Source organism: Giraffa tippelskirchi, chromosome 14 (assembly GCF_054371585.1).
Source record: "Giraffa tippelskirchi isolate mGirTip1 chromosome 14, T2T-mGirTip1v1.2.pri, whole genome shotgun sequence".
Taxonomy (NCBI): domain Eukaryota; kingdom Metazoa; phylum Chordata; class Mammalia; order Artiodactyla; family Giraffidae; genus Giraffa; species Giraffa tippelskirchi.
Genome location: NC_137288.1, coordinates 17,652,881 through 17,677,501, shown reverse-complemented (window position 1 = coordinate 17,677,501; position 24,621 = coordinate 17,652,881). Strand labels below are relative to the sequence as shown.

General features: G+C 49.5%; 2 long non-coding RNA genes and 1 other non-coding gene across 4 annotated transcripts; 1 reads left to right on the top strand and 2 right to left on the bottom strand.

The window, feature by feature from the left end:
* Positions 1-6,603: 6,603 nt before the first annotated feature.
* Positions 6,604-22,605, bottom strand: LOC145534926 (uncharacterized). The gene is made up of 5 exons (XR_014075080.1): positions 22,275-22,605; positions 21,600-21,795; positions 9,150-9,252; positions 7,531-8,066; positions 6,604-7,147 (listed from the first exon to the last, which is right to left on the bottom strand). It is a non-coding gene; the product is annotated as an uncharacterized LOC145534926 (long non-coding RNA).
* On the top strand, positions 9,954-19,455 carry LOC145534927 (uncharacterized). 2 transcript variants are annotated; one of them, XR_014075082.1, is made up of 4 exons: positions 9,954-10,084; positions 16,551-16,966; positions 17,205-17,532; positions 18,260-19,455. It is a non-coding gene; the product is annotated as an uncharacterized LOC145534927 (long non-coding RNA). The 2 variants fall into 2 exon arrangements; XR_014075081.1 differs by lacking the exon at positions 17,205-17,532.
* On the bottom strand, positions 17,497-17,630 carry LOC145535018 (small nucleolar RNA SNORA70). Its single transcript, XR_014075185.1, has one exon. It is a non-coding gene; the product is annotated as a small nucleolar RNA SNORA70 (small nucleolar RNA).
* Positions 22,606-24,621: the final 2,016 nt, after the last annotated feature.

The window sequence follows — 24,621 nt, the reverse complement described above, 5'->3', positions numbered from 1 at the left end:
GATACTCCACCCAGATGTCAGAGAGATACCAGTCTAGGTGTACAAACCACGTGTCAGATTTTCCCGGACTCTGTGGGCAGCAAGGCTGCCCCACATGCCCACCTCCCTTGACTCCGCCTCTTTAGGATCCCCTAAGCAGTACTGACCAGGTTCAGGTGAAACTGGCCTCTCCTAAGGGCAGCTGTGGGTACCTTGGATGGCATCCTTCAGAGACGACTGCATTAGACGCCCAGGTGATGGGACAGCTGGACCAAACAGCTGACACCTTACACATCCCCGCCCTGGGGCTCCTGCTGACACAGCCTCCCCGACCTTAAACCACACCAGAAAGAGAATCTTGCGGGGCAAACACTGCCTCTGTTGTTTGTTTCCAACCAGGGCGCTCAAAGGGCAACTTGAGTTTATTTGTTTAAGTAAATCAATTCATTTTATTCTTAATAATTGTTCAGGGAAAAAAAGTGGTCAATATCACGTGTATTTAACAAAATACATGATAAGTAACAATGCAATTCTGTTTTTCTTTTCTGTTTCTATTTTTAAACAAAGATACACACATATATATAGATGTGTAGATGTGTGTGCATGTGTGTGTGTGCGCGCGCGTTAGATTTTTGGGTAGCTACTTAAATTTTTCTTCCTGTGGTGGCAAGACACATAAACGTAAAAGGTGCTGTTTTGCCACTTTTAAATGCACAGTCAGTGACATCACATTCACAGGGTAATGCAGCCGTCACCACTACGCTTTCCTAAACATTTCCATCACTTCAAAGGGCGAATTTGAACTCCATAAATACATAGTTCTAGACTCAATCAAGCAGACAGAAACATAAGAAGCAAGCTGTAAGGGGTGATCAAGGTGATGCATTTATTATGACCACAAAACTCTGGGGTTTTTGAACAAAGTGATGAAGCTCACAGCTCAAAGCAAAACCCAGAATTGGACCACATTCACCTGGACCACCGGCTTCTGAACTTCCCCGTTCTTCTGAATTTGCCCCTGTTCTTTGGAAAGCTTTCTGTCCATTTGGTCGCACCACCTTGGGGACCTTTGCTCTTCCCCGCATGTGTAACTCCAGCGGCTCGTCACTTGCCCAGTGTTTTGTTTTGTTTTGCTCTGAAATGCCTTTTTATCCCAGAGAATATGATACATCGAATGCAGAACAAGAGTCAGTCCAGTGTAACAGCCACAGTGATGCATCATCTCAGGTCTTAAAAACCACGGCTGTTTCTGCCTTTGGAGGGGAGCAGTGGGCTTCTGCCAGGTAAGTGAGGGCTTGCAAGTTTAGGGGAGCCAGGAGTGGGGAGGGGGGACGCCCTAGTTCGAGTTGGGGCCAGTTCCTCTGAGCCTGTCGCTTTTGCCAACCTTGTATGAGTCCATATTTGCAAGTCCCCTGATGTCCAGCTGTCACTCACTGGAAACAGAGAAGCTGGAGTGGGGTTTCACTGTGGCCCCTGAATCCCCTGCTTCCACACACCCTCGGGTCGACCTGGGGCTGGTGGCGTGGACAGATCTCTGAGAAGGACTCTGCCGCCCTCCGTGGATCCGTATCTATGGTAACAGGAGGATGTTGTGGTGAATAACTGGGGGGAAAGAAAGGTGTTCACATCTCCCTTTGTAAACTGTCAATGCATCAGGCTTCAAAACCTCATTTTTAATGACGACATACTTTAACCGTGTAAGCACTAGAGCATCTCTCTTTAGGAGCTGTGTGCTCCCAGGGTGTGCAATGGGAGGCGTTTGGTTTCAGTTATGCACTAGGGAAAAGTGCTGTGAGTCAGAGGAAAGGGTATGTGTGCGTGTGTGTCTGTGTGTGTGTGCGTGTGTGTGTGCATGTGTCTCTGTGTATGTGTGTGTGCGTGTGTGTGCGTGTGTCTGTGTGTGTACGCGTGTGTCTGTGTGTGCACGTGTGTGTATATGTGTGCGTGCGTGTGTGTCTGTGTGCGTGTGTATGTCTCTGTGTATGTCTGTGTGTGTGCCTGTGTGTGCGTGTGTGTGCACGTGTGTCTCTGTGTGTGTGTGTGTGCGTGTGTGTCTGTGTGTATGTCTCTGTGTCTGTCTGTGTGTATGTCTTTGTGTGCGTGCGTGTGCATGTGTCTGTATGTCTGTGTGTGTGCGTGTGTGTCTGTGTGTATGCTTTGTGTGTGTCTTGTGTCTGTGCCTGTGTGTGTGTCTGTGTGTGTCTGTGTGTATGTCCGTGTGTCTGTGTGTGTGCGTGTGTGCATGTGTCTGTGTGTGTGTGTGTGTGTGCGTGCATGCATGCACGCCCGCTATGGGTGGGTGGAGGGCACTCTCATGGAGTTACTGCTGTCAGGGTTTGCATTTTACCACTCGGGACACATCTGACCCAGCAGCTGGTGCTCAGGGCCAATGTGTCTGAAGCTCGCCCATCAGGTGGGGGCCGGTGCTTCCTGCAGCCGCTGTCCTTGTGTCCTGGCCGCTCCCAGGCTGGTTACCCTGGACAAGAGTGGGCCCATAAGGGCATTCCGGACTCCCTCTAGGATGGGAGGCCTCCCGGTGTTGGTGTGTTTGGACCGGGGTCGGTGTGTTTGGACCGGGGTCTGAGACCGTGGGCATTTACTTGGGTGGAGCGGAGAGGACGCTGGCAGAGGAGAGGAAGGAAGATGGAGGCAGCGGGGGACCCCGGCCGCGCACCCCGTGCGTGCAGTGAAGCCCCAGGCTGCGCCTGGTCCCCTTCCCTCCCATCTTGGCTGCCCGAACAGCTCTCCCACCTGGGGACCAAGAGACCCAATCCCTTTGAATGAGGCAGGATCTAAATACAGACACTTTCTTTCAGGCGCAGATTCGTACCTGATAGAGGAGCGGGACTTCTGGCCTCAGGGTGAAAGGTGAGTTACCCAGAGAAGAAGAGGGTGCCGCCCAGTCCTGCCCAAATCTGCACAGATTCCTGTGTGCACTGCTCAGCTGATCCCAGGAGAGACCCGGAGCCCAGGGTCACCGCAGAAGGAAGGTCAGGCAGGCTGGGGGTTCCAGACACCCTCCCCTCTGTACGCAAAAGCAATTTTGAGGACTTCCATTCCCACATCACCTCAACTCCTATTTCTTTGTTTTTAATTTAGAAAAAAGATATAAGAAGCAATTCACCACCACTAAGCTGGCTCAGATTTTTCTGTGTAGGAGCAGAGAGAGCCTGCACGTTTTTAGGTTAAAGAAAAGGTATCATCTAAATTCTCAGTGATGGGCAAACGCAAGCTCGAAAAGGAGGGTGTGGAAAACCAGCAACCCACTCTGATGGCGTCCAGGGACCCAAATTTTCCCTTGAATGTTTTCCCTTGATTTCCCTTAACTGTGAAGATAAAGAAGTAAAATAACCAAAACAAACTGAAATCAATTTGATAATACTTAAACTTTAGTTATGTATTCTGGTTTCTCTTCTGTCTGCCTTACAACAATAGGGAAGATTCTATGCCTCTTAGAAACGAATTTGTCTGAAGTGATTGCTACCCTTGAATTAATACAAAATTCCTGAAAAACATACAAGATCGGTTAGTGCTTCTGGGGTCTTTCTGGTTGGAAGACGAATAAGCAAAAACATTTTGTTTCACTGACTTTACATTTTGCTCGAAATCCCTTTTTCTCTGTTACCTGGAACACATTTTCTGCTGAGATTCTGCAAACAGGCATCAAGATGACTCAGAACCCACTGAAGTGTATGAGCCTCACAGGTTCTGAGATTTAATTATGCTGCGTGGCGTTTATAAAGGGCACACGGTCTGTTCGCGCATCAGATACCCGCAGGCGGTGGTCGCTTTCTCTCTCGGTTTGTTCAGTGAGACATCAGGCCAGCCCCTGGGCATGTCAGGATTACGAACGCAAGCACCTTTATACACTTGGTGTGCACTGTGCTCAGTCACTTCAGTCGTGTCCAACTCTTTGAGACCCCATGGACTGTAGCCCACCAGGCTCCTCTGTCCATGGGATTCTCCAGGCAAGAACACTGGAGTGAGTCGCCATGCCCTCCTCCAGGGGATCTTCCTGACCCAGGGACTGAACCTGAGGCTCCTGCATCGCAGGCGGATTCTTTACCGCTGAGCACCAGGCAAGCCCCATGTCCTCGGTGTAGGAATGTGGAACTAAGGTTGGAATTTGGTGATTCCGGGGAGCAGCTTAGTGCTCCAGTAGTTCCCACGCTAAGGGCTCAGTGTACGATGTGAAAGTGTAATGGCGATGCCCACTACCCACAGGTCCGAGCCTTGGTCCAGGGCTTGTGCTGCAGCTGGGTCCAGGGACGGGGCCCAGAGATGTGCACACGGTTGGTCCTTGGCCGAACCCAAGATGTTGGCTGGTGGGAAGTGTTGAGCCCTGAACTGGAGAGCTCAGGTCTGGGGGTCTGTGGCTGCCACCAGGAAGAACCCAGACTCCAGAGGTAGACGCAGCCAAGATGGAAAAGGCCACTCACCACACCCTTCAGGGGCCGACCAAGGATACCCTGGGCTCCCGACAGCCCTCCATCCTGAAGGCTGGATTGTTGTCAGCGGGTTTAGGACTAAACTTGCAGAGGAAGGTGACGGCCTCAAAGATCTGAGGGGCCTGCAGAGTGAGACAGAAGAAGGGGGGTCCTCCTGACTGCTCTCGCAGTGGTAACAGAGAAGTGTTAGGCTCTGGGCTGAGTTGGGGAATTCCTCCCCCGCATCCTGTTCTGAGTCTATGGACGATTCCTTGCTTCCCTGAGCTCAGTGCTTAGAGAACCTGAGGTGTGGCCACTAGGAGGATCAGAGATGTCCAGGGACACACAGCGTCTAAGAATGTCAGCGGTGGCCTCGGTAACAATCCCTGATGTGACCGCCAGTAATGAAAGGGAGTTGGTGGAGAGAAATCTCAAGTCAGTCAAGTGACTGGCAAACAAAATGCACAATGGGAGCCCCTGTGGATGAAGTGGGAGGCAGTCTCAGGGGTGTTCAAAGTCTGAAATGTGGGGAGAGGAGAGGTCCAAGGGGTGGGAGGGATGACCCCTGCCCCTCCACAGGCTGTCCCTTTAGGTGATCTGCCCACCGAAGCCAGTGTGGACACCGGGAGCTAGTAATTGAGGTCTTTCTCGTTCTACCTAACAACATTTATTGTCCAAGTGACCCATCTCATTCTGGAATTAGATAGCCGAGACAGTAGTACACCCTTGCGAGTGAACTAAAAACCACTGAACTGAACACGTCAAGACGAAGAATTTCATGGTATATGAACTGTACTTCCATAAAGAAGGTGAATCATAACAAGGCGGTTGAAAGTGATATTAAAAATATTTAATGGTATAAAGTTAAAAATGGAAGTCTTTTGAGAACTCGCTGGCAGTCCATCGATAGGACCTCAATGCCACTGCAGGGGGCATGGCTTGGATCTCTGAGTCAGGGAACTAAGCTCCCACATGCCCCAAGGCAAAACCAGAAACCAGAAAAGAAATCTCTAGATCCTCCCACTGACCTACATGCTCCTTGTTCTCTCCCCACAAAGGGAGACCACGGTACCACCTTCCAGAAAGTCTCTCTGATCATGGAGTCTACATGTGTACATATAAAGGGTCAAACTATACATAGTATCCTGCAGCTTGTTTCTTTTTTTTTTTTTTAAGTTTTTGTATAGATATATGCTTTTATTTCTCAAGTAAATGCCTAGGAGTGAACTGTTTGAGTCATATAGGAAGCGTATGTTTAACTTTTTAACAAGCTGTCACAGTGCTTCCCAAGGTGGTTAGATTGTCCCCCATTCCCACTAGCAGTTTGTGAGGGTTCCTGGGCCTCCACATCCTTGCCAAGCCTTGGTTGGTCATTCTTTTTAATTTCAGATATTCCAAGAGATGGGTAGTGGTATCTCATTGCGGCTTGACTGGTGTTTCCCTAGTGACGCAAGATGGTAACCATTTTTGCATGTGCATTTTGCCATTTATATGTATTCTTTGGTGAAGTGACCATTCAAATCTTCTGCCCATTAAAATATATTTAAAATATTTATTATTGAGATTTGAGAGGTCTTGACATGCTGCTACTGCTGCTGCTGCCGCCAAGTCGCTTCAGTCGTGTCTGACTCTGTGCGACCCCATAGACAGTAGCCCACCAGGCTCCCCGTCCCTGGGATTCTCCAGGCAAGAACACTGGAGTGGGTTGCCATTTCCTTCTCCAAACTTGTTTCTTTTTTTAAAAAAAAAATGTAACAATAGATCTCTCCAGGTCAATATATATAAAAATTCCTAATTTTTTAATAGGCACGTAGCATCCTGCGGTACTATTATTTATGTAAGCAGCCTACTATCAGTGGGCATTTAAGTGTTTCTAAAATTTTGCCTAGGACCTACATCTCTACGCACCTATGAAAGTTGCAAGTGCACGTGGATGAAAGTAGAAGTGATGGACAAAGGACAGGTGCACTTAAATTGTAATGACTGTGCCACATTGCTTTCCAAACGCTGTTCCCACTGTCCGGGGCCCCATCCCTCGCGCTCTCTAGGTAGGATTCTTTGTCCAGAGAAGCTTCAAGGACCACTTGACTGGGGGGCAGGGGAAGATAACGAAGAGCTTGGGAGGGAAACCAGCAGTTCCTGTGGCGTGAACTAGGGCGGCCCTATTTTTATTTGTACATAAACTGTGATTCTGATATAAGCATTTAAAAAATATATTTATTGAAATTATAGCTGATTTACAATTTGCATTGGCTTTAATTTTTACTGGAATATAGTTGTGATATATGGGAGTTTTGGTAAAAGGGTTTCACTTAAAAAAGAAGAGATAAAGAAAGGTTTGAAAACTATGAAGTAGGTAGTCCTATAGAATCATGTTCCCTCCCGGTTCCAGAGTTATTTCACCTGCCGGGGCCCCTAGGCCTCCACACCCTCGGTGATACCGCCCCACTGACTAACCAATAGCACGATGCAGACACTGTGCTGGGAGATGTCCCAGGTGTATCTGAAGACACTGAGGTTTCTGCCTTCACCTCTCTGATCACTCATTCTGGAAGGAGGTGTCAGTCTTGTGGATGGATGCACAACCCTGTGAAGGCCTCCCACCAGGAGGGACCAGCTTACCCGCCACGTGAGCCAGTGTCCTGGACGTGGCCTCCAGATGACCGCAGCCCCAACGAACACCTGATGCAATCTTTGGAGCAGCTCTGAACCAGAACCACTGGCTTAGCTGGGCCTGAATTCTGATCCATAGAAACCATGTGAGATAATAAATGTTTGTGTGAAAGTGTGAGTCATGTCCGACTCTTTGTGACTGCAGGGACTGTAGCCTTCCAGGCTCCTCTGTCCATGGGGTTCTCCAGGCAAGAATACTGGAGTGGGTAGCCATTCCCTTCTCCAGGGGATCCTCCCCAACCGGGGATTGAAACCAGGTCTCCCACATTGCAGGCAGATTCTTTACCATTTGAGCCACTGGGGAAGCCCAATAAATGTTTATTGTTACTCATAGCCTCTGAGTTTGGGGACACGTTGTTACATAGCAGTAGATAACTAATGCACCTGGGATTGTGAGCTCTGGTGTCTCAGAGTCTACACTTCTGGTTTGAGAGCTGGATTTAAACCTCACCTCTGCTCCTGTCCCCTTGGAAACTCTTGGTATTTCCTCCTTCCACAAGGAGGCTGCATTTGGATGAGTGTCCTGGAGATGACGAGTATCCATCCTGGTTAAGGACAGACACAGTGACTTGGCCACGGAACACTAAATCCAAATTAAAACTAAACATAGGCTATTCATTCAGTCACTGCGATCTTTGAGACAAGCAATTTTTTGTTTGTTTGTTTTGGCTGTGCCCTGTGGCTAGAGGGATCTTAGTTCACCGACCAGGGATTGAAGTCCGGCCTTCAGCAGTGAAAGTGCAGAGTTCTAACCATGGGACCGCCCGGGAATTCCCCAAGATACCAATTTTTGTACAAGGACAGAAGGACTCGGTTAGAAGCCAGATTCGATGGGTCTAATGAAGCAGGTTGAAGACTGGTCCCTTCAGGATGTTGGGAAGAAAAAGGAAGGTTCTTCTTTGTTCAAGGCTTGGAGATGGTGCTTGCTTTGTAAGAAGAGGAACCAGGGCCTGGGATGAAATGAAAACCGTGATCTCTGGCAAATAACTGTTGGAGAGAGGGGTGAAAAAGAGCAGGAAGTCCAAGCCAGGCTTTAATCATTTCCTGGAACCAACAGGCAGAAAACTCTGTCTCCTCCGCCCAGGCCTGGAGATTCCAGAAACCTGAAAATGTGGGGGTTCAGGAGCCCTCCACCCCCAGTCACATGGCTCTGGAACTTGAGCTGAGGATGAACTAGAGAAACAGTGATGCCTCCAAGACGGCAGTGAGTCTGGTGCTGAGCTGTACGTGGAGCTCAGTCCATACGTGGGGATGGAACGAATGCTCCAGCGGGGTCCCTTCAAGTTGGCAACAGTCAAAGTAAGAATGGAGGAAGGTCAAGGCTGGGGCTTTACGGGTGACGGCGAGAATCTCGCCGGAATCCAGGAGGTAAACCCAGTCCTGCAGGGCTTTGCGGCAGTGTTGCAATGCTTGCACCTGGACAGAGGTGTCCTCAAGCAACAAGATACAAAGGGACTAAAAATAACTGTATGTGTGTGTACAGCTGGGGCAAGTTATGGACAAAAAGATACAAGTCAAGATAGAAAAAACCCAACTGTCACTTCTGTACCAGCTGAGCTACCGGGGAAGCCCTTCAACTGTCACTTCTGAAGACCTGGGAGCAAAAGCAGGGTCCTGCCTGTGCCCCCTGCACTCCACACCAGCAAAGGGTGGGCAGACCATCTAAGCCACCCCTCCAGCTAGCCCCCTGGACACACCCCTGCCCTCACCCCATATAAGGAACCAGCTCGCCCCCATCGGGAGCGAGCAAGGGGACTGTTACCTATTCTCCCTCCCTCTGGCTGCAGCAGTGGCCCCAATAAAGCCTCGCCTGAATTTCTTATCTGGCCTCTAATCAATTTCTATTGATTAAAGAGGACAAGAGCCCTGGTGGGGATGACGAGTGGGGCAGGAGCGGGCTGAGGCCTGGGGGTGACTTAGCAAAGGTAAGGGGGCTGAGAGGGAAAGAACAGGTCTGGTGCCCAAGGAGCCCTGCAGCGGGAGCGCAGGGTCCGGAGGTGGGGAGGACGGGGTGGGGGTGGGGGTGGGGACGTGGGGAGGACGGGGCCAGGGGCTAGGCCCACCAATGACTTTCCTCAATCAAGAGCCAACGCCTTTTGTTCCCATCTGGAAGGTCCTCCAGCCCCCGGGAGGCCCCGGCTTGTTGACGACAGTGGCGTCTTTGTGCTTCTCTCTGAAATAAAACTTTTATCTTAAAAAAGAAAATGTGTCCAATGCAGTCTGTTATAATCACAGTATTCAGATCTTCCCGACTCTGGCGGGGAGGGCGAGGGGGCCGTGGGTTCACCGGGGCACAGGAGAAAAGTTCGTTCCCAATGCTTTTTCCCCCCTGAATTTCTGTTCTAATGTACTGAAGATACACAGGAAATTTAATCTCAAAACTTGGCTTTGATTTCCCCACCCCCCGCCCTCCCCCAGCTAACCCCTTCAGTGTTGGGAAAGACCTGGCTATGTAGCCAGGGAAACTCAAGTTTTGGATTGGATTCCCAAGAGTTTGGGGCAGCATGACAAAGGGCACGGGACTCCCGAGCCCCCAGGTGTGGCCCGCGTGGGTGAAGATGCTTCCGCGTGACCCCACTCGCTGGGGAGGAGCCTGCGCGCCGGCGGGGAGGAGCCTGACTCACAGGCCCTTTGTGTTCCGCAGGGCCCCGCGCAGACTCTCCCGAGGCCCCGGGCTCCCTCGGCAGGTCCAGTCAGGCCGCCTTGACCCGACTTGCACTGGAGCCTGGCAGCGGCCCGAGCCTCGCAGGCCCCGGCTGGGATGGCCGTGCAGGCGGTGTGCGCGCGGCTCCGCGCTCACCTGGTGCGGAGCGGGAAGCCGTCCCCGAGGGCCACGTGATGCCGTGCCAAAGTGACTCTGCTCGGGGGCGGGGGGGCGGCCGGTACCATAAATAAAGGCGGCGTCTCCTCTAAGGACGAGGCCGCCCGCTCCGCGTGTGCAAACGCAAAAGCCTGCAAAGTCCCAGGCTCGGAAGGCAGGCTGCTCGGCGCGACCCCGGAATGAGGTCACCGCGGGGAGTGGCCGGGGGGTGGGCGGCGCGGGCGGGAGGACCTGCCCCCCGGGACACCGCAGGCCTCGGCGGCCCTGCCCACGCGGGCCTCGGGTCCCCGCCTCGCGGCCCCCCGGGCGGCCGCGCTGCGCCGCGGGGAAGCCCGTCGGTGACCCGGGGACAGATGCCCGCGACCGCGCGGTCCGTGGGAACCATCTTGGGAAAGACACCAGGTCACCCCCCGGCCGTCCCCTCCCGGGGGACCGGGTTGCCCTGGGTCAGCCCCCGGGCCGCGGGCGGGCTAGGGCTGCGGCTGCGGAGGGAGCGGGGCGGAGACCCCCCGGCCCTGGGCGCCGCCCCTACTTCCCGGCTCCCGGCCGCGCGCCTTTGTCTCGGCAGGGCCCGCGGCGTCCCCTGCTGGCAGGTCTGGGCCGCGCCTCCTGGACCTGCTCCGGATCCTGCTCCGGTTTCTTGGGAGGCCGCGGCCACGCGGACGGAGGTGGTTCCGCCTCCATCCGGATGCTACAAGCGAGTGCCCGCAGCGCCCGCAGGCCTCGCGGACCTACCGCAGGGCGCACAGACGGGGCGGGGTGGGTGGGCTGGGAGAACCCTGCTTAAACCCCCGCGCCTTTTCTGCAGGGCGGAGGCCTGTGCTTGGGCCCACAAAGGCTTTCTAGAAAACGGACTCATGTAACCTTTGCAAAGATGGTATCCAAGCTGCGCAGTCTTGGTCATTTGAAGACCTTTTAAGTCACTATACCAAAGAGCTTTAGCCTGGATTAAATGCAAAATGCCACAGCCTCACTTTTAAAAGCAAGCACAAGGGCTAAGAGCAACCCAAGACTGTTTGTAAACCAAGTGCCTGTGTGCAACAGGCACTCCGAGAGCCCTCCCTATCCCCTCCCCCCCCACGCCCCCATTTTGTGCAAACTCTGTTTGCCCAGAGCTTCTGGAAACCCAAATCCAGGGAAGTCGCTTGTTCTGGGCGGCCACGGGGAAGGCTGGGCTCACAGAAGGGATTTTTAAATCTCTGAAGGATTAGTCAGTGCGTGTTGTGGAAAAGCCGACTCCCTCACAGCTCAGGGCGGCCCCGAAGAGGTGGGCCGGTGACTCGACCGCGGGTCCCCAGGCGGCGGCCCCTCCCCTCCGCAGCCCTCCTCTCTGCAGCCCCTGCCCGCAGCCCGTACGCAGTGGGTGCTCCACCATGAAACAGGATTCCGCCGGAGAGGTGGACTGCCTTGCACCTGGCTTTCTAGAAGCAACAAATGAAAGTCTCTTACAGGAAAAAGGAAAAAAAAAAAAAAAGGTGAAGTCGTGAGGGAGAGGCAGAGAGCAGAACCCGAGTCTGCTGGAGACTTCTTCTAAAACTGGAACAGGAGACGCTTCAGCCCTTCCGGGACTTGCTGCAGTAGCCAGCAAGTAGAGATTTCCACACGGAAAAGAACATCCTTCCAAACGTAGCTCGTCCACCCGAGAGAGAGGCATCGCAAGGTCCCCGGCTTTAGTGGCAAAGGGCATTATGATTTATTCGTTCCAGTTTGAAAACGGTGTGCCTTTCCATTAGGACTCGTGGATGTAAACACCGATTCCCACGTGAATTGAATTAGTCCACACTCCCCCCCACCCCGCATGCTTCACGGAACAATGGAGGGAGCTTGCTGGCAAATTACGCCTGCATTTAATGCTCTGATTATCTGCTGAGTTAAACGCAGTGGTATTAAAAGCCTGGACCTGCCTCATATTTAATCTGCACTTATTAGTCTGCTGTCGCCTCCTTTTCTGTTTCTTCCCCAAAGATTAAAAGAAAAAAAAAACATTCTGCCTTGGGTCGCTTGTGCCCTAAGTCTGAAACCAGGGCATGACCAGGTGGAACATGGAATGGGTGGGTGGTAGAAGCTTGCCACTGGATATCATCATTTGTGATTTTTTTCCCCCTTAGTAAAAGTATTCTGAGGAGTGACGGTGAGTTAGTTGGGGCTTCCTCCTGCCCCAGACCGGAAAAGCCCCCAGGCAGCTGGGCAGCTCAGGGAACTTCCCTGCTCTCAGCCGGGCTTCCCTTCACTGTAATGAAAGGGAATGATGCCAGGCGTGGACGAGTCATGTTTAATTCAAGTGAAATTCATTCACTCATTTGTTCTATAAATATTTATCGAGGGCCTGTTTTGCGGCCCCTCCTGAGAAGCCACGGTCCCTTGGGCGGGTGGCGACCCCCACGTGGCTGCCCAGCCTGGCTCCAGCGTGTCTCTATACAGACCTGCTCCCAGAGTTCCAGGGTGCTACGTTGGTTTTGGTTTTGAAAATCAGACTCTGCTTGTTTAATCTAAATCTAACACTAAACCTAATCTGTCTAAAATATGTCGGTAAAATATGTCGGTGGCATTTAACAATAATGACCCATACAGCGTCCTGGTTGGATGGAAGGACTAGACGATATGAACGGCCTCTTTCCTTTTGCGGGCCTACAGTCTCCAAGTAACCCCGGTCCCCGGCTCATTAGTGAGCAAGGTCCCGCCCCCCCCCTCATTCCTATAATGTAAACAGCTGCTAATAGCTCCTATTTCTCTTTGTTCAAACAAACAATAGCCTTTATAACTAAGAAGAAAATTAGTATTAGGTGGAAGCCTCATTTTCAGGTTCTTAAAGCGCTCCCCTTTTTTTCCCAGAAGAACGAAATCCAGCAGTAATCTCGAGAAGAAAAATTCACATTTAAAGTTTGCAAAGTGACAAGAAAAAGGTCCATCCTTAATGATGCATGGACACACTCATGATTGCATTTTAAATTTTTTTCTTTTCTTTACTTTCCTAACTGAAAAGCTGTAACTTGGGGAACGAGGGTGGTCAAAGGTCTGGGGAGTTGTGGCCCCTCCCAGTTTTGGGGCAGTCTTGCCCTCTGTGTTCAAGCCCAGGCAAAGGCCTGATATCGAGGGGGCTGGGTTTCTTTGCCAAATTAGGGGATTACACTTATTAATGTCTGAGGAGTACTTGGAAATGAAAGATGAGCTAAAATATGCCTGAATCCCTTGATTACTTTCCAAAGTGAAAGAAATCTCTTCCTGCTTGACCTCAGGGCTTAAGAACAGCATAGTGTGATTTGAAATTTAAGTCCCTGGGAGATGTAGGAGGACTTGGTAAACATTTTATGTTTTTCTATGAAATAGATTCAGTGGGAGGCGGGGGGGGGGGGGGGGGCGGGGAGGCTAAGTTTCCAGAGTAATCCACTTAGTGCGTGTCTGTGGGGAAAACCTTAGCCTGTGTGTTGTTGCATTTTTATATACATTTTACTCTTTGTGTTTTTCACTGTTATTATTCTGGAAGGCCTTGGAACAAGACCAATGAGCTGATCCTTTGTGAATCAGTGCTTTCAGAGTCTGAAAAAACTTTACACTTTATTGTCACACATTATCTTTGATAAAACTTTTCTTCAGGTTTGTGGTGGAATTTGATGTCCTCATTTTGTATTCTAATATACCCATAGAAGGAGCTTCCCCCATGGCTCAGTGGTAAAAAAAAATCCGCCTGTAATGCAGGAGACCCAGGAGACTTGGGTTCATTCCCTGGGTCAGGAAGATGCCCTGGAGAAGGAAGTGGCAACCTACTGCAGTATTCTTGCCTGGAGAATCCCATGGACAGAGGAGTCTGGTGGGTTACAATCCATCGGGTTGCAAGAGTCGGACAGGGCTTAGCAACTAAACAATAAAATAACAACAACAAAGCCACAGAGAAAAATTACACCTTCCTTTTAGTTGATTTGAAGATGGGAAGGCGTCATTGAGTTCAATATTTAAGGAGATAAGAGAAAAAGTATTCAAGAGTCTCAAGATTGTTCCTGAATCCACATTTGGTGATAAATATTAATAGGTAAAGGCAGTGTGCAGGGCCCTAGCTGGTCGGTCCTCCTTTCTTCCTGTCCAAGCTGGATCACAAGTGACTCGAGCTTGCAGCTTCCCCTCCTAAGTGAATGAGCAGAGAATCACCAGGGATGGTATTTAAAAATCAGGGTCCTCTGTGCTCCACCCTGAATGCTTGTCTTCAGTAGGTCTGGGTAGGGGTCTTGGAACTGTACTTCTGGCAAACACGGGGCTGATTCTGATGCAGAAAAAGTTCAAGACACTCTCCGCAAGAACTAGTGGAAGAATCAGATTAGGTCACTTTACAAATAAGAAATGGAAGTGATTTAGACTGTGTCTTGAAAAGCTGGAATTACCCCCACTTGAGTGTCATGAACTTCGATTTGGGAAATGTCTTCACAATTCATTCAGGAATTCAGCAGACATTGGAAGCTGGGCTGTTTGCTTGACTGTGCCAAGCCAGAGAAGTCGGGAATGAGCTTCAGCAGCCCCCGCCCCCCACTTCTAACTGTCGACTTAAATACACCCACGAGACTATGTCCACAGGGCTGGAGACACATCTACTCATGGGAGAGTTCTGCAAACTCCAACCAGCACGTGGTTTATCCTCCTTTCCACACTCCGCACACAAATGGTTCTTTCTGGTTTGTAGCCGAAGCTGTTAACTGTGGGCTCAGCCTTCACCTCGCGGTGACAGAAAGCCTTTACCAAACCTGTGATCCCATCCCTGAATGCCACCTCTTCTGATACTAGACAGTGCTACTTGTTTAGAGCCTCCTGTGAGTTACACTTTCACACATGTGGAGTGACTGTGTCATTTATTGTTCAAACGGAGACACTTTTGAGAGTAAATGGGACAATGTTAAAGGGATGTCAGGGCAGCGGGGACTGTCTGGGGCAAACCAGGATGTACTGTCCCCTGAGTTAGACATCACAACTGCCAGGAGAGTGAGGATTGTGAGGTCACGAAGCCAGGGAGGGGCCAAGACCCTTAGTACAGCTCTGCTGCTGCTGCTGCTAAGTCGCTTCAGTCGTGTCCGACTCTGTGCGACCCCATAGACGGCAGCTCACCAGGCTCCGCCGTCCCTAGGATTCTCCAGGCAAGAATACTGGAGTGGGTTGCCATTTCCTTCTCCAGTACATGAAAGGGAAAAGTGAAAGTGAAGTCGCTCAGTCGTGTCCGACTCTTAGCGACCCCATGGACTGGAGCCTACCAGGCTCCTCCGCCCATGGGATTTTCCAGGCAAGAGTACTGGCGTGGGGTGCCATTGCCTTCTCCGTAGTACAGCTCTGGGAGACTCTAAACTGGGTTGAATAGTGTCCCCACAAATTCCTGTCCATCCAGAACTTCAAAATGTAATCTAACTTGGAAGTAAGGTCTTTGAAGATGTCACTAGGTAAGATCAGGTCATCCTGGTTTAGCGTGGGCCTGTTTACAGTGACCAGTATCCTTATAAGAAGCTCTGATACTTTGGCGAAGAGCCGACTCATTGGAAGAGACCCTGATGCTGGGAAAGAGTGAAGGCAGGAGGAGAAGGGGGCAGCAGAGGATGAGACGGTTGGATGGCATCACTGACTTGATGGACATGAGTTTGAGCAAGCTCTGGGAGATAGTGGAGGACAGAGGATCCTGGTGTGCTGCAGTCCATGGGGTCGCAAAGGGTCGGACATGTCTTAGAGACTGAACAACAATGAACAACAACATCCTATGAGAAGAGAGGAGGGGACTCGGAGGCCAAGGAGGGGCCCGTGTGGTGATGACGGGGACCCACCTGGGGCCATGGGTCCACAAGCCAAAGGGCTCCAAGGATCTGCCCGGCACAGGTTCTCCCTTGGGCAAGGCGGGAAGGGCTCTGGCGGAACCGGCTCTGCCGACACCTGCATCCTGGACTCCTGGCCTCCAGGTCTGTGAGACCATACATCTTGGTGCTTTGAAGCCACCAGTGTGGTATCACCCAGGCTGTGAACCAGCTCCAGGAAACTGGCCCAGACTCTAAAGGCCAGTGACCAGGTCCACCACCATCTGACACAACAGTGCCCAGGACTTCCTAGAAACCTGAGTTTATGCCCTATTATTCACTTACTTTTTATGTGAACTTTAGTAAACGACTTACTCTTGAAGACTCACTTTTCCCGTTTGTACCGTGGGAGTGAGGATAATTGTACCTGCCTCATAGGCTATAGTATTGTTATTCGATTTTTCCTTCGACACATTTATTTTATGTGGGACTTTCCCAGAAATAAAAGACACAGTCTCTTATGGAAAACCACACCTTACAAAGAACCACAGGTTAAAGTTTTGAACAAAGCATGATCTTTGCTTTTAGGGAGCTTTCAGGCAAGGAAACAACCATCTCAATTTGGGTGTGGGCTTCCCCGGTGGCTCAGTGGGTAAAGAATCCTGCCAATGCAGGAGACATGGGAGACTCGGGTTTCGTTCCTGTGTCAGGAACATCCCCTGGAGGAGGGCATGGCAACCTACTCCAGTATTCTTGCCTGGAGAATCCCATGGACAGAGGAGCCTGGAGGGCCGTAGTCGATGGGGTCTTAGTGAAAAACCATCACCTGATGCAGAGTCCTAGTTCACGATACCAAAGTCGAAAGGAAAAGTGACCTTGTTCTCCTTCTCCCAGATGGCAAGAGCTCAGGCCTGACCCCCGGCAGGACCTTCTGGACGCTCCCACGCAGGATCCCATTGACTCATTGACGGGAAGTGGCGCTTAGAATCTGTTCACAGTCGCTGTATTGTTGTCCACTGTATTGTTGGCCAGACTTTTCATGCAAAGAGAGAGCCTGCTGCTTCCTGTGCCTTGACCTTCCAGGATTCTGGATTCCTGGCAGCTTCTGAGTCCTCAGGCAGGCCTGTGGCCCTCCCTGTATTTAATACCCTACTAGTCAACTTCTTGTACTTTAGATAGCTGGAAAGAAGCGTCCCAGTTGTGATCAGAATACTGACTAGCAGATGGGTTTGCACTGGAGGCTGAGGGGCCCCAGGAGGAAAGCCCCAGGAGAAGGGGGTCTGATCATGAGAGAAGGCCGGCCAGCAAAGGTAGGCTTGCTTCCTGGAAGTGAGCTGGCTACTCTGCTTCCTAGGATATAGCCAGAACAAGTGTGTTATTGGCAAAGATGAGGCTTGAGATATTTCCCAGCCTTCTTTTTTTTTTTTTGGACAGGAAAGTAGGATTTATTGCTGGGCTTGAGCAAGGAGGGGACAGCAACCAGGCTTTCATGAGTGCAGGCCCCATTTGTCCAGAGGGGCATAATTAGGGACCTATTTGATTCCACAGCCATCCGGATGGCTTCTCTGCCATCCACCATGTTTTCCCATTCACCTGCCTGAAGCTTAGTAGATCCCCACTTGGAGATGTGGATCTTCTGGTGGCCCGGGAACCTGAACTTGGCCCTGTAGAGGGGCTCAATCACATGCTGCTTGTTCTGTAGCTTGGTGTGGACAGACATTATGACTTGGCCAATGTGGACCCTGGCCACTGCGCCCCCGGGCTTTCCAAAGGCACCACACACACCTGTCTGGTGCCTAGACTGGAGCCAGCATGCCAATCATGAAGGTCCACAGGAAAGAGTTGTCTCCAAGGTCCCTTGGGGCAACCTGTACAGGTAACAAGCTGCATACACTACCAAGAAGGCTGTTGTTTACAGCCACTGCATACTGGGTCCCCATGGGGAAAAGAGCAAGTCAGCTTAATTGGCTGCCAAGAGCCTTCTTCTTTTTAAAGATTCGGGGTCACCATAACCCCTACCATCTTGGTTTCTTCTTTACTGTCTACCACTGCCCCAGGCACCTCTGAAAGCCTCTCAAAGGCAAAAGCCACAAGGTGTTCATAGGAGGATTAGCACCTAATGGGTGCCTGCCCCCAAAATACTGGAAGAACTAAAAGATCGTGGTATTGAAAGGGGCACCTTTGGAGAAAAAGCCAAGCAAGCACCTGCCATTGCTTATTGGGCTACAATTAGATCACATCAGATTCTGCACATAAACCTTTGTATCTGTTGATGAATCTAGTTTCGAATTCTGCCTGCTCACCAGGGTATTAAAATATACCATCCCACAAACAGAGATGGTTCTTGAATAGCAGGTGGCTGAGATTGTAGATTATAAATTTAACACTTAAACCCAGATCGATCGCCTCCCAAGTCAGTGCTCTGTGTGTTAGAACCATTGCCAGACTCCACCTGGTTCTCCGTCTCATAGTGATGTATCTGAAGGGAGAGCAGAGGCGGGGGATGGTGTGGGCTGGCCCCTTATTTGGAGACTGAGTCCCTGGGGACCCTCAGTGTTTTATGACCTTAAATAAGTTTCTTTATGTATCTCTGCCTCTTAAAGAGATTGGAATACCAGACCACCTTACCTGCCTCCTGAGAAATCTGTATGCAGGTCAAGAAGCAACAGTTAGAACCGGACATGGAACAAGGGACTGGTTCCAAATCGGGAAAGGAGTACGTCAAGGCTGTATATTGTCACCTTGCTTATTTAACTTATATGCAGAGTACATCATGAGAAACTCTGGGCTGGAGGAAGCACAAGCTGGAATCAAGATTGCCCGGGAGAAATATCAATAATCTCAGATACACAGATGACACCACCTTTACAACAGAAAGCAAAGAGGAACTGAAGAGTCTCTTGATGAAAGTGAAAGAGAAGAGTGAAAAAGCTGGCTTAAAACTCAACATTCAAAAAACTAAGATCATGGCATCCAGTCCCATCACTTCATGACAAATAGATGGGGAAACAATGGAAACAGTTACAGACTTTATTTTCTTGGGCTGCAAAATCACTGCAGATGGTGACTGCAGCCATGACATTAAAAGAAATTGGTCCTTGGAAGAAAAGCTATGACCAACCTAGACAGCATATTGAAAAGCAGAGACATTACTTTGCCGAAAAAGCTCCATCTAGTCAATGCTATGGTTTTTCCAGTAGTCGTGTATGGATGTGAGAGCTGGACCATAAAGAAAGCTGAGCGCTGAAGAATTGATGCTTTTGAACTGTGGTGTTGGAGAAGACTCTTTAGAGTCCCTTGGACTTAAAGGAGATCAAACCAGTCCATCCTAAAGGAAATCAGTCCTGAATATTCATTGGAAGGACGGATGCTGAAACTGAAACTCCAATATTTTGGCCACCTGATGCAAAGAACTGACTCATTGGAAAAGACCCTGATTCTGGGAAAGACTGAAGGCAGGAGGAGAAGGGGATAATAGAGGATGAGATGGTTGGATGGCATCACCAACTCAATGGACATAAGTTTGAGCAAACAGGTGGTGAAGAACAGGGAGGCTTGGCGTGCTGCAGTCTGTGGGGTCGCAAAGAGTTGGACACGACTGAGCGACTGAACTGAACTGAACTGAACTGCCTCAGTTCCACATCAGACAGGAAGGGAAATTGTATAGTAACTCTCTAATATGATCTTGTTGTATTCCAGAAAAATCATATAAAGGAAGAAAGTCACTAAAGATCCTCTATTTTGTATGACTTTGCCAATATCTTCTGTTGAAAAATTTATAAATCATTATCATTCTGGTTCACAGTTGCATTTTTTTTTAAGACAGAAACTCATATATTTGTGAATTCAGCCACTTAGTTACTCTCATTATTACTGAATGGTAATCATGGGGGTTGGGAATCATTTATAATTCCTTTGTGCAGAGCATATCCTCTGAGCCAAGCAAGTCGTCTTCTGTGCAGATGGGAGGCAAGTGCTGGGACAGCCCAGGCTGGACAAGGGGAAAATCAAGGTTTTCAGGTAGAGAAAGAAAGCAAGTCGATGGCCAGTACTGCAGTTCATAAACCCAAAGGAGATATCGAAAGTATACGAGATACAAAGAATAATGTTACGAGCATCCCAGTCTAAGCACTTAGCTTAAACGTTAGAATTGGAGCAATATTGCTGAAGGTCATAGTTGATTTGTTCATATATGTGTGTGTGTTTGTGTTTTGTTTCTTATTCACTTAATTTTGTGATTCTTATTCACTTAGTTTTCTTTGTAATTCTTACACATAGCAGTGCACCCTCAAACCTTATATTGCTTAGTCTTGCATAGTTTTGAAAGTCTCCATAAGTATAGTGCAATACTGTAAGCACTTTGGTCTTTCTTGCCTGTTTGTTTGGGATGCTGTCTGTGGGTTTTGATGCACATAACTCTTACTCATTTCCACTGTGATATAGAATTCCATGGGCTTCCCAGGTAGCACTAGTGGTAAAGAATCTGCCTGTCAATGCAGAAGACACGACACGGGTTCGACCCCTGGGTTGGGAACATGTCTTGGAGGAGGGCATGGCAACCCACTCCAGTGTTCTTGCCTGGAGAATGCCATGGGCAGAGGAGCCTGGTGGGCTACAGTCCAGAGTTGCAAAGAGTCAGACACGACTGAAGCAACTTAGTACACACAGGCACACAGAATTCTGTTGCATGAATACACGGTAATTTGTTTACCAAGAGGAAGTTTCATTTTTTTCTCTTTTTTATTGCTCACACTATTATGGTATTTTAGTATTATTTATACATACATAATTATTCCGAATTTGTAAACATTCTCTGAACATAGGCTCCGGTACGTAGAAGACTGCGCTGTGAATCGGCTAGTTTTCTCCACAGTTTCTTTGGAGATCAGAAGTCTAAGAGCCGAGGTTGTTGGCAATGTCCTCTTTTAGCCTCATTGTACCTCCCTTTAAAATCAGTCACCTGTTCTTCAAACAATGTTTCCTCTCAACTGTGCCCCCAACTAGATGTCAAAACCTCAATGCTATCAAATGGTGTCTTTTGACATCAAAACATCAATTTATGTCAACTGTAATTTAACCTAAAGCTGAGCTTCCATTATTAGAATGATAATGTCCTTTGTCATATGTCTCTTCTTTCACTTTCCCTGATTTTAGTTATTGAAACAACACCCGCTTCCAGTGCGTTGAGAGATGCTGCTGATGCTAATGGGGGTCTGTTACCAGAGCACCCTGTGAAGATGGTGTCAGAGCCCATGGTGATGAGCAGAGAGTTCTATAAATGGGTATTGAGAATAATCAAGACATCCATGGATCCAAACCAGCCACAGAAATACCATAGCAACAGATGAACCATAATTGCGGCATTACGGGCTATTTCCTCAGCTATACTTGCACAGAATCGATGTCCACGCCACGTCCTCGGGAGGAGGCCAGGTCGGGTCTGGCTGCCCCCATCCATGAGGGCTCGGCTCCTGGGCTAGGAAAAAGCGGGGTGTGCTCCCCTTCCCAGCCTCTCTGCTTCCTGCCCACTTATGCCTAAAGTGTACACGGCAGCAACAGAGATGTGGAGGTTCTGGGCACCCCACACCACAAGTCAGTCAACCCGTCACCTAATAAGATTTTGCTCTCAAGAAACAGAACGACTGAGACTTCCCTGGTGGTCCAGTGGTTAAGAATCTGCCTTCAGTGCAGGTTTGATTCCTGGCCTGGGAAAATCCCTCACGCCATGGGGCAACCAAGAGCCTGCGCACACTGCCGCAAGACCCAGAGCAGCCAAAAACTAAAACGTGGCACTGAACCTTTAACAAAACCAAATTTAAATAAATAAATCAAATATCATAAGGTAAATAAGTGTTTTTCCAGTTCTGTTCCCATAATGGTGTACAAGCTCCCATAGGACCAACGCTCTTGGATAAAATATACATATTAAAAAAAGAAAACTACCTGTCAGCTGGAAGTTCTTATCTTGGTGGACAAGCAGTAAGACCGGAGCAGTATGTAGGGTAGTGAAATGACAACACCGTCCATCTCTCTCAAGAGCACAGGGTCAGGGCTGGGCTCCCTCGGCCTTGGGGAGTCTGTAGACGCTCAACAGCTGTCTCTGCAAATGGACCCCGGTAGCTAGCGGTAAAGAATCCATCTGCAATGCAGGAGACATAGAGACGCGGGATCGATCCCTGGGCTGTGAAGATTCCCTGGAGGAGGAAATGGCAACCCACTCCAGAATTCTTGCCTGGAGAGTCCCATGGACGAGGAGCCTGGTGGGCTACAGTCCATGGGGTCGCATGAGTCGGACACAACTGAGTGACTGAGCACAGGATGGCACAGCAGATGTGGCCCCTGCTTCTCTAAGGCACAGAGACCAGACAGGACTCTTGGGACCCATCGGATCTGACCATGACCCTCAATCCTAATCCTGAGAACACCCGGGAAGGGGCCAGCCTGAGAAGGAAGGACTGCCTTTCCAGGGACATCCCTTGGCCTGATGCATCTTGCTGAGGCGTCTACTGAGAGAGGTGGGCAGGTTGGTGGGGACAGTTTCTCTCATGGTGAGAACTGTGGGTGACTGAGCTGCTGGAGAGGGCAGAGTCTTTCCCATAGAGTTCCTGAATGGCGCACCTTTCTGGAAAGACAGACAGAGTGAGCCCAGGACCCTTGATGCGAAGTCAGAGGATGGGAGAAGGCTTCCTGGCTGCTCTTGCCTCCTTTCGAGGCTGCGGGCTGACTTATCAGACACTTCTGTGGATCACGTCTCTCCCTGTCTCTCAAGACAGCCAGAATAATTGATTTCATTAAAGTCTAGATACTCTAGAACTAGCTCCTATATGTTAAGTGGTGGTAGAGCTTTTTCCCTCTCTGCCATCTTTAAAGGGTAATCTGAATTCTGGAGGTTTGCTTTCAGCCTTCTCAAACTCATTTTGTTTCCATGGTTACAAAACACTGCTCTCCCTGACCCACAATGCATCAGGAGGGGCACACAGGCTGCCTAGTAATGGCTGTATTGTTTTCCAGATTTGCAGCCCTCCTCAACACTATCCAGATATTAGAAAGGTGGCTGCCCTCCTGTTGTGTGCGCCAGCTGGCAGTCCTCATTTAAGTATTTTGCAGGGAGCAAGGTAAAGGATATTTGCACGATAAATTACAAATATTGAAGCATTCCCCCAATAAATGGAATATCAAGGACAAAGGTTGGAATGCAAGAAAGCGTCAGCAATTGCCATGGCATCCCAGGGGAATTTCCTCTTGCCTAGGCTAAGTCCATTAGTCTAGCTCTGTACTGGAGGCAGGAAGCCCTGTCCAGGAGGCCGATGCTGCAATGGTCAAGGGCCGGCTGCCGATCTGAAAGATCTGAATGTGTTTCTGTTTCTTACTAGCTATCGGTAATTCATTCTCTCCTAACTGCAGTTCCCTAATCTTTGAAAGAAGCAACTCTCGAGGGCTTGTTGAGAGGATTAAATGAGATGAGTAAAGGCTTTCTTATGATATATGTTATGCACTCAGTAATTGCTAATAGCTAGTTTTGGCACTATGACTTCAAAAGTCATCAATTCCTGTGATATAAAATAGTGCACAGTATGTTAGTGCAAAGTATATAGAAAGTGTTGGTGGGGACTTGGGATTATGATTACCATCACCATGATGATGGTGATGATGAGATCGTGATGATGATGGTGGTGATAATGGTGGTTATGGTGGTGACAATGATCAAGTTATTGAGGTATAGAAATTATAGAGACTTCAATGTATCTGGCTGCATTTGCTGCACTTAATGAAAGATGTAGCATACATAATGATTAATAGTGTATTTTAGTCACTCAGTCATGTCCAACTCTTTGTGACTGCAGGGACTGTAGCCTGCCAGGCTCCTCTGTCCATGGGATTCTCCAGGCAAGAATACCGGAGTTGCCCTTCCCTTCTCCAGGGGATCTTCCTGACCCAGGGATCCAACCCAGGTCTCCTGCATTGCAGGCGAACTCCTTACTGTTTGAGTCACCAAGGAAGCCCATAATGGTTAATGCATGATTCACATTTTGACCTTGCCTCGTGTGTAGATGTGACTTACTCGAACTTGATGTGTCTCAGTTTCCTTCTCAGGAAAGTGGAGAGGAAGATAATATCCCTGTGTACCTCACTGAATGCACTGGTACTTTTGGGGGCCTCAGACCGGACCAGGGCTGAGATCTTGGGAACGTGCATCAAGGTGCAGAAGAGCAGGATACCCATGAAGCAAGCAGGAGGCAACCATGCTCTTCTCATCCCGCTGCTGCTGCTGCTGCTGCTAAGTCGCTTCAGTCGTGTCCGACTCTGTGCGACCCCATAGACGGCAGCCCACCAGGCTCCCCTGTCCCTGGAAGTCTCCAGGCAAGAACACTGGAGTGGGTTGCCATTTCCTTCTCCAGTGCATGAAAGTGAAAAGTGGAAGTGAAATCACTCAGTCGTGTCCGACTCATAGCGACTCCATGGACTACAGCCCACCAGGCTCCTCAGTCCATGGGATTCTCCAGGCAAGAGTACCGGAGTGGGGTGCCATTGCCTTCTCCGTCTCATCCTGCACGTGCCTCTTGATCTGCTTTGCCAGCTATTTCTTTCCTGCAAGAAATGTCAGGTTGGTCCTCAGAACTTTTCTGACCATTGGAATTATACAGTCTTCTTATCACTTCTCAAAATAATAACAGTCTTATTTGAGAAATTACAGTGCCCAGTCCTACATGGTAAAGTACCAAATTTCATTTAGAATGACAGTGTCTCTCTTTCCACACTTTATCCTGGCTTCAAAGTGAATCTGTGACTTCTGCTAAGAAGGTTGATGAGGGGCAAGAGTCATGAAACTAACTTTCCCCACCTCCTTTGAAGGACAGACTGTCCTCACTGGGGCCACTGTGACTGTGGCATCAAGCAGGCTGTCCCCTCCTGGGCCTCGCACTTCTCGTCAGCGGACCGGAGGAGGATGGCTGCACATCGTAGA